General features: G+C 44.4%; 1 protein-coding gene across 2 annotated transcripts in view; it reads right to left on the bottom strand.

Moving 5' to 3' along the window:
* The window catches only part of LOC109428768 (torsin-like protein), a 75,399-nt gene that overhangs the window by 22,835 nt on the left and 40,317 nt on the right, over positions 1-12,247 (bottom strand). The gene's annotated exons all lie outside the window — the stretch shown is intronic.

Raw genomic sequence — 12,247 nt, 5'->3', positions numbered from 1 at the left:
TTCACATAATCATTACTGATGTTTGTCGTAAGTTGCTACGCAGGTGCCTCTTGCAACATCAGCAGCTCCAACGGGCGGCAGTGGTGGAGGCGACATACTTGAAGCAGCAGACTCGGAGGAATATTCTGTTTAAAAAAAAGTGGTTCGTTAGTAAAAATAATCTTACGAAAACCAGTAGGTTCTTACCAAGTTTTATCTCCATTCAATGATGCCGTACTTCGTCCTTTCAGCTAGAAGCGACTGCGGTATTAGCTCCTCGACTTCCTTCTGCACGATTAACTACATAGTCTGGAGAAATCATACAATTTTGGAATTAAATAAACATTTTCACATTAGATATCGTACTTACCAATGATGGCACCCACTAGATCATCCGGTAAATCAAACTATTTCAATAAGTTCAACAACTCTTAAATCCGTACCGAGCGTCTCAACTACGATCTCTTCTTTTACATTTTTTCATTTTTTGACAGTAAAATCAAAATGGCGGCAAATAAACTTGTTCTAAACGCTATATTTATTTCAAAGTAGATTTTTTTTAAATCAAAAATGAAACGACATTGTTTCTATTAAAACTATTTTAGAGCCAAAGCTGTTAAGTATTAGAATTAAATATTAATGTGCTTTGATTCAAAAAAAGTATTGAAGTTGAACCAAAATGGAAATGCATTTGGTTCTAATATGCGATATTTTTCTGCGTGTACATATGTCGATTCGGCAACGCTGTTTGTTTTGTTTACAACAGCTTCCAACACTTGCCACTAAGCTAGATGTTCAAACTTTTTGCATGACTTTGTTGTGGTGCAAGTTGTTTTGTTAACGTTTGCTAATTATATTCAAACTTTTTTTCCCAAATTTTGAAACGATACCCTGATAAAAATATACAATAAAATCGCCATAAACTTCCATTGAATAATGATAAAGTTGGTTGTTCAACAACAAATCATATTGTGTACGTATTTTCCTGCTGAAAATTATGTATTGGAACTACAATATGTGCACAATAAAATGAATGGCACTAGAGATTTCAATAATAAAAACACCATAAATTGAATGGTAGTTGACTTGAATTTGCTCCAGAAAATTTGGGTTTTTTTTATGGTAAAGATACATAACAACCCCCATTTTCTATTGTAAAAGTGACATTTACAATACATGCTATGGTGGAAAACCATAGGGTCTGTTGTTACTCTATCGTTTTAAACAATAGAAATCATGGTAACTACCATTCATTTCAGCGTGTTGTAACAATACATTCTGTTGTATTTCTATGATCTTTTTTATCAGGGTAACAGCGCAATCGAAGAAATCTGAAATGCATTCCAAAGAATAGCGCGAATCAAATCGGCAGAAGTGAATCAAGCAGCAGCAACGAAAGTTTTTTCGAGAAGTGCAGCGACAAAAGTTTCTTCATGAGCATAAGCTTTTGAAAGCAGAATTATTTAAATATTATCTTCTTACTAAATTTACATACATATGCCATCAAATTCTCGATAATAAAAATAAATATTACAAATTTTGTAATATGTTTATTGTCGACTGCAGTACCGTTCAAACAACGCCTTCCTACAAACGATAAACATGTTCATTTGGCTCACACTTTGACAGTTCTCTCTGCTCGATTGGCTCACAATGGCCGCCTCCGCACATCTCTATAATGTAGGATTACTACTGTGATGCGATGGCGGTCAGACGTCAAACTTGTTTTGACATCTATTCTGACATTGACAGTGCTTTTTAGTTGGGTGAACATTAGCGTGGGACACAAAGACATTTTACTCCTGTACACTTTTTCATTTCCATTTTGGTCCCATATCAACTGTGCAAATTTTCAGATCGATCGGAGGAACTATATTTTAGCGCCAGTCATTTTAAATTTTCATACGATTTAGTATGGGGAAAATCACTTTTTCAAAGAAAAATCGCCACAGGTTGCCCCTTAACCCCTAAAAATAAATCGATGAATGATTTCTGTTGGAAATTTTACGAGGAACCAACCCTCCGAAGACTGCAAAGCGATCTGAGGCATGTGGAAAAAGTTATTGACTGAAAACCGAATGGCATGCAAACGCTGTTTAACATGTAAGGAATAACAATAAATAATAAAATCCCGTTATTTTATCGATCGGGTGAGGCCTAATAACTTTTTCCACGAACGTCGCACATTGGAGTAAATCACATCAAAACCTGATCATAAGTGGAAAAACTCAAAATGAAGTAATTGGGTTTTCCGTTGTGTTTTTGCCAAGTGTAGTTATCGTGTAATCGTTTGACAGCTAAGCAGTGTATAAATGTTTTGTTTACGCTTATCAGAAGAGGTTAAGTGAAGCTGAAGTTTAGCCGTTTTCTTTGATATAACTCACAGCGCGTGCTAGTTTTGACCGTACAAAATGAATGAAATTGATAGTCAATCAATTCAACAATGCAGTTTGTTAAAGAAGGTTAATGTTGTTATTCTGTTAATTTGAAACCCAAACAAATTGACGTTGAATTTACATACAATATATGAAAATATTGAAAAAAATATTTGATGGAATCCTTTACCGTACATTCAAAATGAAATAAGTTGTTTTTCCGGCTGTTTCCGGAAAATCTGCGTTTAGTGTATGATAAAACTATTGTTCCTCTTTCAAATGCAGAAAGAAAACCTTCCGGATGTTTCCGATTTCAAAAGTTGCAACACTTTGAAAAAATCGTGATAATTATATTATTATATGATATTATTTGCCTTAAAACACTATTTGGCCCTCTGTTCGTATTTTTGCTGAAACCTAGAACTCAACAGCTTTCAAGCAAAAAAAAAGAAGTTTAAAATCGGTCAACTGGTTCAAAAGTTGTGATTTTTTGAAAAAAATAGTTTCGAAAAATCTTGATTTTTACAATCATAAAATTGGTCACCCTAATGACGAAATAAAAAAATGCGAAAACTGTGAAATACGTTTCATTACTAATTTGGGTTGCATTTGGGTTGTGAAAATGCGTCAAAATAATTTTGATCAGTTTCGATGTACTAGGTGCTCCACTGTGCGTCGCATCGATTTGCCGTCTTCGAAGGTCTGATTCCTAGTAAAGTATCCTACAGAAATCATTCGTCCACTTATTTTTAGGGATCTAGGGGTGACTCATAGCGATTTTTCTATGCAGGAGTAAAATTTCCCCATAGTAAATCGTATGAAAAACTAAGAATGGCGGGCGCTAAAATATAGTTTTTCCGATCGATCTGAAAATTTGCACAGTTAATATGAGACCAAAGTGGAACCTAAAAAGTATACAGGAACTTGAGTTTTTCCATTTTTTGTATTTTCCCATATAAACCGTGTACCAGGCTAGTGAACATTCAACCAAAGATATCCGATTAACTCTGATCTGTTCATGTTCAAAATATCTCCGGATAAACCATTCTTTTGTATAGTTACAAATCTCTAGCTTCCGCTTGAGAATTATAGCTTTATAATCGACTTAGTGGGCCCTAAAAAACTCTGCTTACTTCAAATCTCCAGGAGCAAATGGAGGTTTGTCCTATTTTTCTCCAGAATGATTTGAGTATTTTAAACATGTTTTAAACTCTTGTAGTTTCACATGGGGTATTTTCATGGCGTGAAATTACTCCATAGTTTTATCCCGAAAGGGTGCGTGCGTTGTATAAAGAAAAGATGGAATAAGTTTCAGATTTATCTAGTTATCTCGTTCACGCTAAAACCTTTCAGCACCTAAAATGTGTAAGCCCTACTCATAAGTACATAATTTCCAGACTACACCAAAAATGTGTAACCCTTGCACATTCACAAAAACAGCTCTTACACTGTTCTAGATGCGAAATGTCGATATTTTTGTTTACCTAGGTCACTAGTAAACCTAGCTATATTGCCGTACAAACATTTTTGCGAATTTCACGATTTTGTGGATGCAAGAGCTGATTTTGTGAATGTGTAAGGGTTACACATTTTTGGTGTAGGTAGTTTCGAAATTATGCACTTTAGTGCTGAGCGGTTTAAGCATGTTCTTTCTGAAATGCTTGAAACGCATTGTCGATTATCACATCTGTGATGTTCGTCTGGCTGACATGCCTATTCATGTAAACTCACATGCCTCCCAATTTGGGATGTCCACAGTGACTCTTTTACACGAAGTTGTAAGTATACGTTTTCAAGAAAGCACTCGCTCAAACCACAGAAAACAGACATCCAAGTCCAATCTGAAACGTATTTTTTGCTTGGGTGATTTCTTGAATATTGAGGATGCTTTCGCTGACGTACCTTGCAATGTCTGCTATTCTGCTATTATCAACGCATCCCCTGGCTTTCACCCATCTGCGTTGTCTTTTCACTAGGCAATACGTCTACCAATTGCAGGGCTGTTACAAAAGTGTCGATTTGGAAACCGCAAAATCCGCGCCAAGCCATTTAAAATCCGCGCCGAGGTCATCAAATCCGCGCCAATACAAAAAATATGACTTTGATGACTCAAACTCATAAAAAGCCTGATTTTTTCATTTTTTATGGTTTTGTTGCACTCCAGATGAAGCTCATTTCTAATGTTAAAACCGATTTTTACTATTATTAATCCGTAACCTAAACTGCAACTTCCACATCAACCAGGAGTTTAAAAATGTTTCAAACAGGTTAGTTTTTGTTTAATTACAATAAAAAGTTTTCAATAAATAGTTCTTTGATTGCTGGTTAATCAGGGTGACTACTTTTTTACGAGAATGGAATTTCCTGTTCCCTGAAACAGTTCCAAAAAAGGGCATTCTTGACAAATCTCTTGAAATAATTATAATTAACATTATGGTAGAAAACCTGCAATAAAATCTGTGGTAAGTCACAAAAGATCGTTCGAGAGAACTGCAAGAAAATTTTCGGATTTTTTGTGTAGATACAACTTAAGTAATTGATTCCAACATAATCTATTGATTAAATAAATCACCAATACCAATAGGAATAATATTTAAGGGAAATATTTATTAAATAGGAAACATTTCATAAACAATTTCTGGTAAATGTTCTTGCCTTTGTGCAAAAGGTATGTAAAGAAGTATTAATTTATTAGACACTTATGATAGTTTCTGGCCACATCACTCTTGGAAATTCAGTAAAGATTTCTGCAAGAATGTCCTCCATAGGATTCCAAAGCTTCAAGTTTTCAAGTTAAAAAAAATCCTCCAAAAATTCTACCCTTTATTAACTGTGCTCGATACTCCCCTCTCAACGAATACTCCGATTTTAAATCAAAGATAAAGTTTGCCCTAACAGCTTTTAACAAAAATCGATTAGACAGAAGTTCTACAAGTAACACAGTATACAAAACCAATGATTTCCTTTACGAGATTCTACTAATTGAACTACAAAATTCAATTAAATATTTATCCAAAGTTTCCACTGACGACTTTTTACAAATTCCACAAAAACAAAACAGATTTCAGAATCACCAAGAAACTCTAGGGATTTTTGCAGATTGTCAAGATTCAGTGTTTTTTGAACATCGGACATTACTTAATAAGTACCGTTAAAAAAAAATATAGAAAACATTTAGCCAAAAAAAGGTGGTGAAGACAGAAATGACTTCAAGAGGTTGACTACGAATTTCATAATAGGAACTTCTCTGTTTTCAAAAATTGAGCGTTTAGTGCAGTGCAACTTATCTACCACTCCAAGCTAGCGACTACCGTGGGTCAATCATACAAAAATGATCAATTGTTAGTAAAGTATCGTAACAAAAGTGAATGTAACATGCTGCCACATTAAAAAACTTTCATTTCACCAAGTTTTTATATGGGTATACCTGAAATCACGTTCTCAAAAAATATTTCCCACACTGCGCTGAAGGACCACATGGGAACTGCTCCGGGCAACCAGCGAAAGAAATATCCAACATGTAAAACCCGTTAAAGATTCCATTTTGACTTTGGTAAATAAAAGTTATTTTGTTTTTATAAATGAATAGTTTCTGTGATTCCACGAAAAAATAATCCAGTGAGCTATGAATGGATCCATTATGAGCGGTGAATGGATGCATGAGCGGTAATAGGAGCCAAGAGATAAAACATTTGAATTTTTATTTTTTTCGGTTGTAAACATATTTTACAATCGTTTTATATTTTGTCTATAATAACAACATAATTGTTGAGTTGTTAACGTAAATTAAAGTTCAATATTCGCAAACGTCGATTTTTAATGTCATATACTTTACGAAAATGCCGTTAAATGAGCGGTGAATGGCGATCTCACGGTACTAACATTATTTTTACTCAATCACAAAATTCATACCTAAATCCAATTTGAAAATGTCCTTTTTTCTGATTGTGTTGAGCTCAATGTCTATATATTTCATGTAAGTGCATTTAAAAACCATTTCCGCAAAAACCGCGCCGAAATTACCAAAAACGCGCCAAATCCGCGCGAAACGCAAAAACCGCGAAAAACGCAAAATCCGCGCCACCTGTACAGCCCTGCAATTGATGTTTATGGGCTTGCCGGACCAAGTCATGTAGCTGAGCCAAACACCCCACCTACACCTGTTGGGTAGGCACCATTGTCCCGCCCACTGGCCTTTTGCAGCTAGTTGTAGGTGCATGTGTGCGTGTAAGTATTGGAGTGTGTGTGTGTGTGTGTGTGTGTGTGTGTGTGTGTGTGTGTGTGTGTGTGTGTGTGTGTGTGTGTGTGTGTGTGTGTGTGTGTGTGTGTGTGTTTTTTTTTTTTTCCTTCTAAACCATAGGGGGATAAATCTGCTCATCAGACACCCTAACAGGAAGGTTAGGGTAGTGTGGGGATGAGGCCGTCTTCTACAATGCCGGTAGAAGCCAGGACTACTCTCTCCTCGACCCACTAAAACACATTCCTATGGTCGCCAAACCCTACGTCTCTCCGGAACCACCAAGAAGGTATTGCTTCAGAGAGGGGCTAGTGCATATCGCACCCTCAAGGTTAGCTGCCGTAGCCTAGCAGCAACGAACATCGATGACTCGCACTGGAGAGTCCATCACGATAGCATGCTGGCGCTTAGCCAGTTTCCCGAGTGGTCCTCGCCACTCCCTTTGTCCTCGGAAGGCGGGCAGGGTCAACCCCGCCCGCGCCCTACTGCTGAGCGGACATCAAGAACTGATGCCCACATGCAACCCGATCTGACCTGCTGAAGGCAAGGGTATCACTACCCTTCAGGCCTTATCAGCTGCATCCGTAGGTTGCAGACAGCAGGGTCTCACCTACCCCGACCCTTGCCGGGGACCCCTTTCCAACCGCGGGCTCAGATCCAACCCAGTAGACTGACGCCACGACAGCACCGCTACCGGGACTTCCTCTCCGCGGCCACTTAATCGCTGTAAGGGTCGATCTCGACCGCAGGGCACCGGTATGACCTACGAAGCCGACTTCGAACCCCCGGACCACCTCTTGTACTGCATCTGGACTAGCCATTCTCCGAGTCCACGCGCCACCTCCTTTGTAGCTCCCAGACGATATGGGTGATAGCCGTTGAAACGGCATTCCAGCTAATCTCATCCCTACACATTCTCTGGACCAAGTTGTCCGGAGTTGTGTCCTCCCCGCATGTGGCAAGCATGCGGTCACGCATTGTGCGAAAACGCGGGCACACGAACAAAACGTGTTCCGCCGTTTCCTCTAAACCATTGCACACTGGGCATTCGGGAGAATCCGCATGCCCGAAACGGTGTAGATACTGTCGGAAGCAACCATGACCTGTAAGGACCTGTGTCAGGTGGAATGAAACTTCCCCATGGCGCCTATTAATCCAACTATCTACCCTCGGTATCAACCTATGGGTCCACCTTCCTTTGGTGGAACTGTCCCACGCGCGCTGCCATTTGACCATAGAGGCCATCCTGACAGTCTTGCGTATGCCTCTTGTGCCGCGCATTTCGAAGCACTCCATATCCTCACTGATAAGAATGCTGATAGGCACCATACCAGTAATGACACAGAGAGCGTCGTGTGACACGGTACGGTACGCGCTTGCAATTCTCAGACACATAAGCCTGTAAGTACTTTCCAGCTTCCGTCGGTAGCATTCAGTACTTAGCGCGGTACCCCACGCCGGGCCGCCATACCTAAGTATGGACGTAGCAACACTAGCCAGAAGCTTGCGCTTACTGGCGTACACCGCTGAGCTATTGGACATCATCCGGGACAGTGCCGCAATAGCTGTGGAGGCTCTTTTACAGGCATAATCGACGTGGCTACCGAAGGTAAGCTTATCGTCGATCATCACGCCCAAGTGCTTGACAGAGCGCTTCGACAGGATAGTGCACTCTCCTACACTGATCTCCGTCTGCTGCGCCGACTGCATGTTGTTAACAACCGTCACCTCTGTCTTGTGGTGAGCCAGCTCCAGTTTTCTGGACCGCATCCACGCCTCCACAACCTTGATCGAGTGGTCGGTAGTCAACTTCACCTCCTCGATCGTTTCACCGTAGACTTCGAGCGTAATATCGTCGGCAAATCCGACAATCACCACTCCCACTGGGTACTCTAACCTCAACACCTCGTCGTACATGACATTCCATAACACCGGACCCAGGATGGAACCTTGCGGGACTCCTGAGGTTATGTGAAAGCACTTCCGACCCACCTCCGTGTCGTAAACCAGTACGCGATTCTGGAAGTAGCTTCCGAGAATCTTGTACAAGTACTCCGGTATCCCCAGACGCAAGAGCGCATCGGCAATAGCAGCCCAACTGGCGCTATTGAATGCATTCCTTACATCCAGAGTCACTACCCCGCAGAAGCGAATTCCCCTCCTCTTAGGCTCGAGTGCTTTCTCGGCGGTTTTTGTAACCGACAAGATAGCGTCTACGGTGGACCTCCCCTTCCGGAAGCCATACTGGTTGCTCGAGAGACCATTTACGCCCTCAGTGAACTTCAACATTCTATTGAGGATGATCTTTTCGAGCACCTTCCCCGCCGTGTCAATCAAGCATATTGGTCTATATGCCGACGGGTCTCCGGGTGGTTTCCCCGCCTTTGGCAATAGTACCAGGCTCTGCCTCTTCCAAGCTTCTGGGAAAACTCCCTCGTCCAGGCATTTCTGCATAGCAGACCTGAACATCTCGGGAGCTTCTGCAATAGCTACTTTTAAGGCCAGGTTCGGAACTCCGTCCGGTCCTGGGGCCTTACCTACGCTAAGGGACTTAGCTATCCCCGCAAGTTCCACATCGGTGACCCTTTCCTCATCGCCAGCCCCAGTCCCCGGCTGTCCTACGAAAGGAGGCCAAGGACTAGGATCATGACGCGGAAAAAGTCCTCCAATGATCCCCTCCAACATCTCTGGAGATTGCTCTGTAGGAGCCATCACACCTCTCGTCTTGGCCATAACGATCCTGTAGGCATCACCCCACGGGGTCGTATTGGCACTCTGACAGAGACCCTCAAAGCAGGCCTTCTTGCTTGCTCTTATCTCGGTCTTGAGCGCGGCTTTTGCAGCGGCGAACACCACCCGCCGTTCGTTTCGCTCTTCCTCTGATCGTGCTCGCTGCATCCGCCGCCTAGCCCGTAGGCAGGCGCGGCGCAGGTCCGCAATCGCGTCGGTCCACCAGTAAGCCGGTGGCCTCCCATTTCTAGGGTGGACTCTCCTAGGCATGGTCGCATCACACGCACGTGAGAGCACCGCTACCAGCTCGTCGCCGTCTAAACCGAGTAAGTTTCGCTCACGGCGGAGCGCTTCCCTAAATACCTCTTCGTCGAAGTATGATGTCTTCCACCTACGAGGGCTTGACCTTGGCCTAGCCGCCTCTTCTTCTATCCGCTGTCTGCTGTTGTTGTAGTCGATACTGTAGCGAACCGCCAGGTGGTCGCTGTGAGTGTAGCCATCATCTATTCTCCAGTTCGAACTACTTGTTAGGCCAGGACTACAAAAGGTCACGTCAATAATTGACTCCGCTCCGTTTCGACTATAGGTGCTCTTGGTACCGACGTTAGCCAAGTCGACATCTAAGATGGCCAGTGTTTCTAGCAGGATCTGACCGCGCTGGTTCGTGAAACGGCTTCCCCATTCCACAGCCCAGGCATTAAAGTCACCCGCTATTACCACCGGCCTTCGCCCTGTTAGCACGGTCGTTAAGCGGTCCAGCATTTGCGTGAACCGCTCGATCGGCCACCGCGGAGGCGCATAACAGCTACAGAAGAAGACCCCGTTTACTTTGGCGACCACGAAGCCCTCGTAGGTAGTAGACACCAACTCCTGCACGGGGTATTTACCCGTCGTCCATATCGCCGCCATTTTCCTGGTCCCATCCGAGGCCCAGTTGCCGTTGCCGGCGGGTACTCGGTATGGGTCCGAAATGATGGCGATATCCGTCTCCCACTCAGAAACCGCCTGACAAAGCAGTTGCTGAGCCGCATCACAGTGGTTCAGGTTCAGCTGCGTTACCTGCACTGTGATTTGTTGCTCACTGCGGCTTTCTTAAAGGCCGGGCACCCTGGACCACCCATCGCATGTCTGTTTTTCGAGGTTTTCCCGGTACAGATCATGCATATGGGCGGACTCGTGCAGCTTTGGGCCTTATGACCTTCAGCGCCGCATCGCCTACACAGTTTGCGCCTGTCGGGGCCTTTGCAGTCCCACGACTTGTGTCCTGGTTCCAGACACCTGAAGCAAACCTCAGGTGGCTCGTGGAATGTCAGGTGACATACACACCAGCCCACCTTAATACTCCCTACTTTAACGGACTTTTTAACATCCGCCACAGGTAGCTGAACCAAAGCTATCTGTGTCCCTGCTGGCCCTCTCCGTAGCTTAACGGCTGCGGCGGCCACCTGCACATCGCACTGTTGCCGCAGTGCCGTGACGAGCTCTTCCACTTCGGTGATCTCGTCAATGTCTTTGACCTTCAGAGTCGCCTCATGTGTCAGAGCCCTCACCTGCACACCTTCGTCAAGGACCTCTTCTGCCAGCCTTTTGTAGGCGGCGCCCTTGTGCTCCTTCTGGCGCTTCAGCTCCAGGATCATCTCGCCCGTACGAGTACGTCTAATACTGCGTACGTCGGCTCCAAGACCCTCGAGCTTGGCGTCGCTTCGCATCGTCTTCAAGACGTCCGAGTACTTGGACTGTTCCGTCTTGATGACGATAGCGTCGCCTTTCTCACGCCTGGCACCTGCCTTCCTACGCCTTAGTTTGGCGTCCTGTACTTCTACCTGCGGATTCACCTTCTTCTTCTTCTTCCGCTCTACCTTTGTCCAAGGAGGGTCTTCTCCTTGGACCGCCCTGCTCTGTGGCTGCTGAGGGCCCACCATTGGTCGCAACCCCTTATTCCCATCATTCCGGGACGGGCCAGCCTTTTCAGGCCCACCCTTCCCAGCTTTCCGGGAACCCTGGCTGGGGTCCGACTTTCCAGCGTTACCACCGGCTTTCGGGGTTATTATACGCCTGGCCTTGCGGGCGCCGCCAGACAGCTCCTCACCTGACGGCTGCCTCGCCCGCTTCTGCGAATGCTTGTCACGTTTGTCACGAGCATTCGCTTCCACACTTCTCGGACTACCTGCGAAGGAGAAGGCCTCTGTTTGTGTAAACTTCGACACATTCTCCTTTGCTGGTTCCGCAGCTGTAGCAGCCAGCAACGCCACCGCGTGCTCCTGCTTGGCCTCATCGACAGACACTCTAAGTCTAAGCAAGGCCGTTTTCAGGTCCTTGCTTATATTCGACTTAGTTGTCGCAAAGTCGATGATTTTGCCAAGCTGGTGCTCAGCAACCTCTAATGCGGGCCGTCCTTTACCAACTTCTTGGCTTATGGCCCTCAGCAGCCACGCTCCGTCCATGACCTCCACCGGCTGGCTTGCCGTGGAGTGGACAGGAGCTCCCACGATTGAGCTACGTAAGCTACCAGCACCTGACTCCTCGCTTCTCCTTGTCGGAGACCTCATCAACCCACTTCTTGCGAAGGGGTTGATCGCACCACTACTTCCACCTAAGTTATTTGATTTTTGATTTTTGCTCATACTTGTTCCCACGAGTTGCACGAGAAATAATGTCCACCACGCCAGAGCTCTGCATTAACGCGGTAAGGGACAGCATACTGTGGGGGGTGCCCAGGTACCCCACAGGCTCCGTTAAAGATCGAGCATCTTTTTCACCCCCTCGATCACTCATTCCTCGGCACGGGTCGCTTGACACCTTGAATTGGGGTTAGTAGTCCTATTCTTAGCCGGCAACTACGCGGCTGACTCGCAAGCGGGGGGGTGCGTCAGGCCCCAGGACATCCGTCCCTGCTGCCCCACAGCAGGTTAATATGCAAAGTTGC

The sequence above is a fragment of the Aedes albopictus genome, chromosome 3 (genome assembly GCF_035046485.1).
Source record: "Aedes albopictus strain Foshan chromosome 3, AalbF5, whole genome shotgun sequence".
In the NCBI taxonomy this organism is placed as follows: domain Eukaryota; kingdom Metazoa; phylum Arthropoda; class Insecta; order Diptera; family Culicidae; genus Aedes; species Aedes albopictus.
The sequence above is the reverse complement of the archived record's forward strand: the minus strand, read 5'-3'. Positions and strand labels throughout refer to the sequence as shown.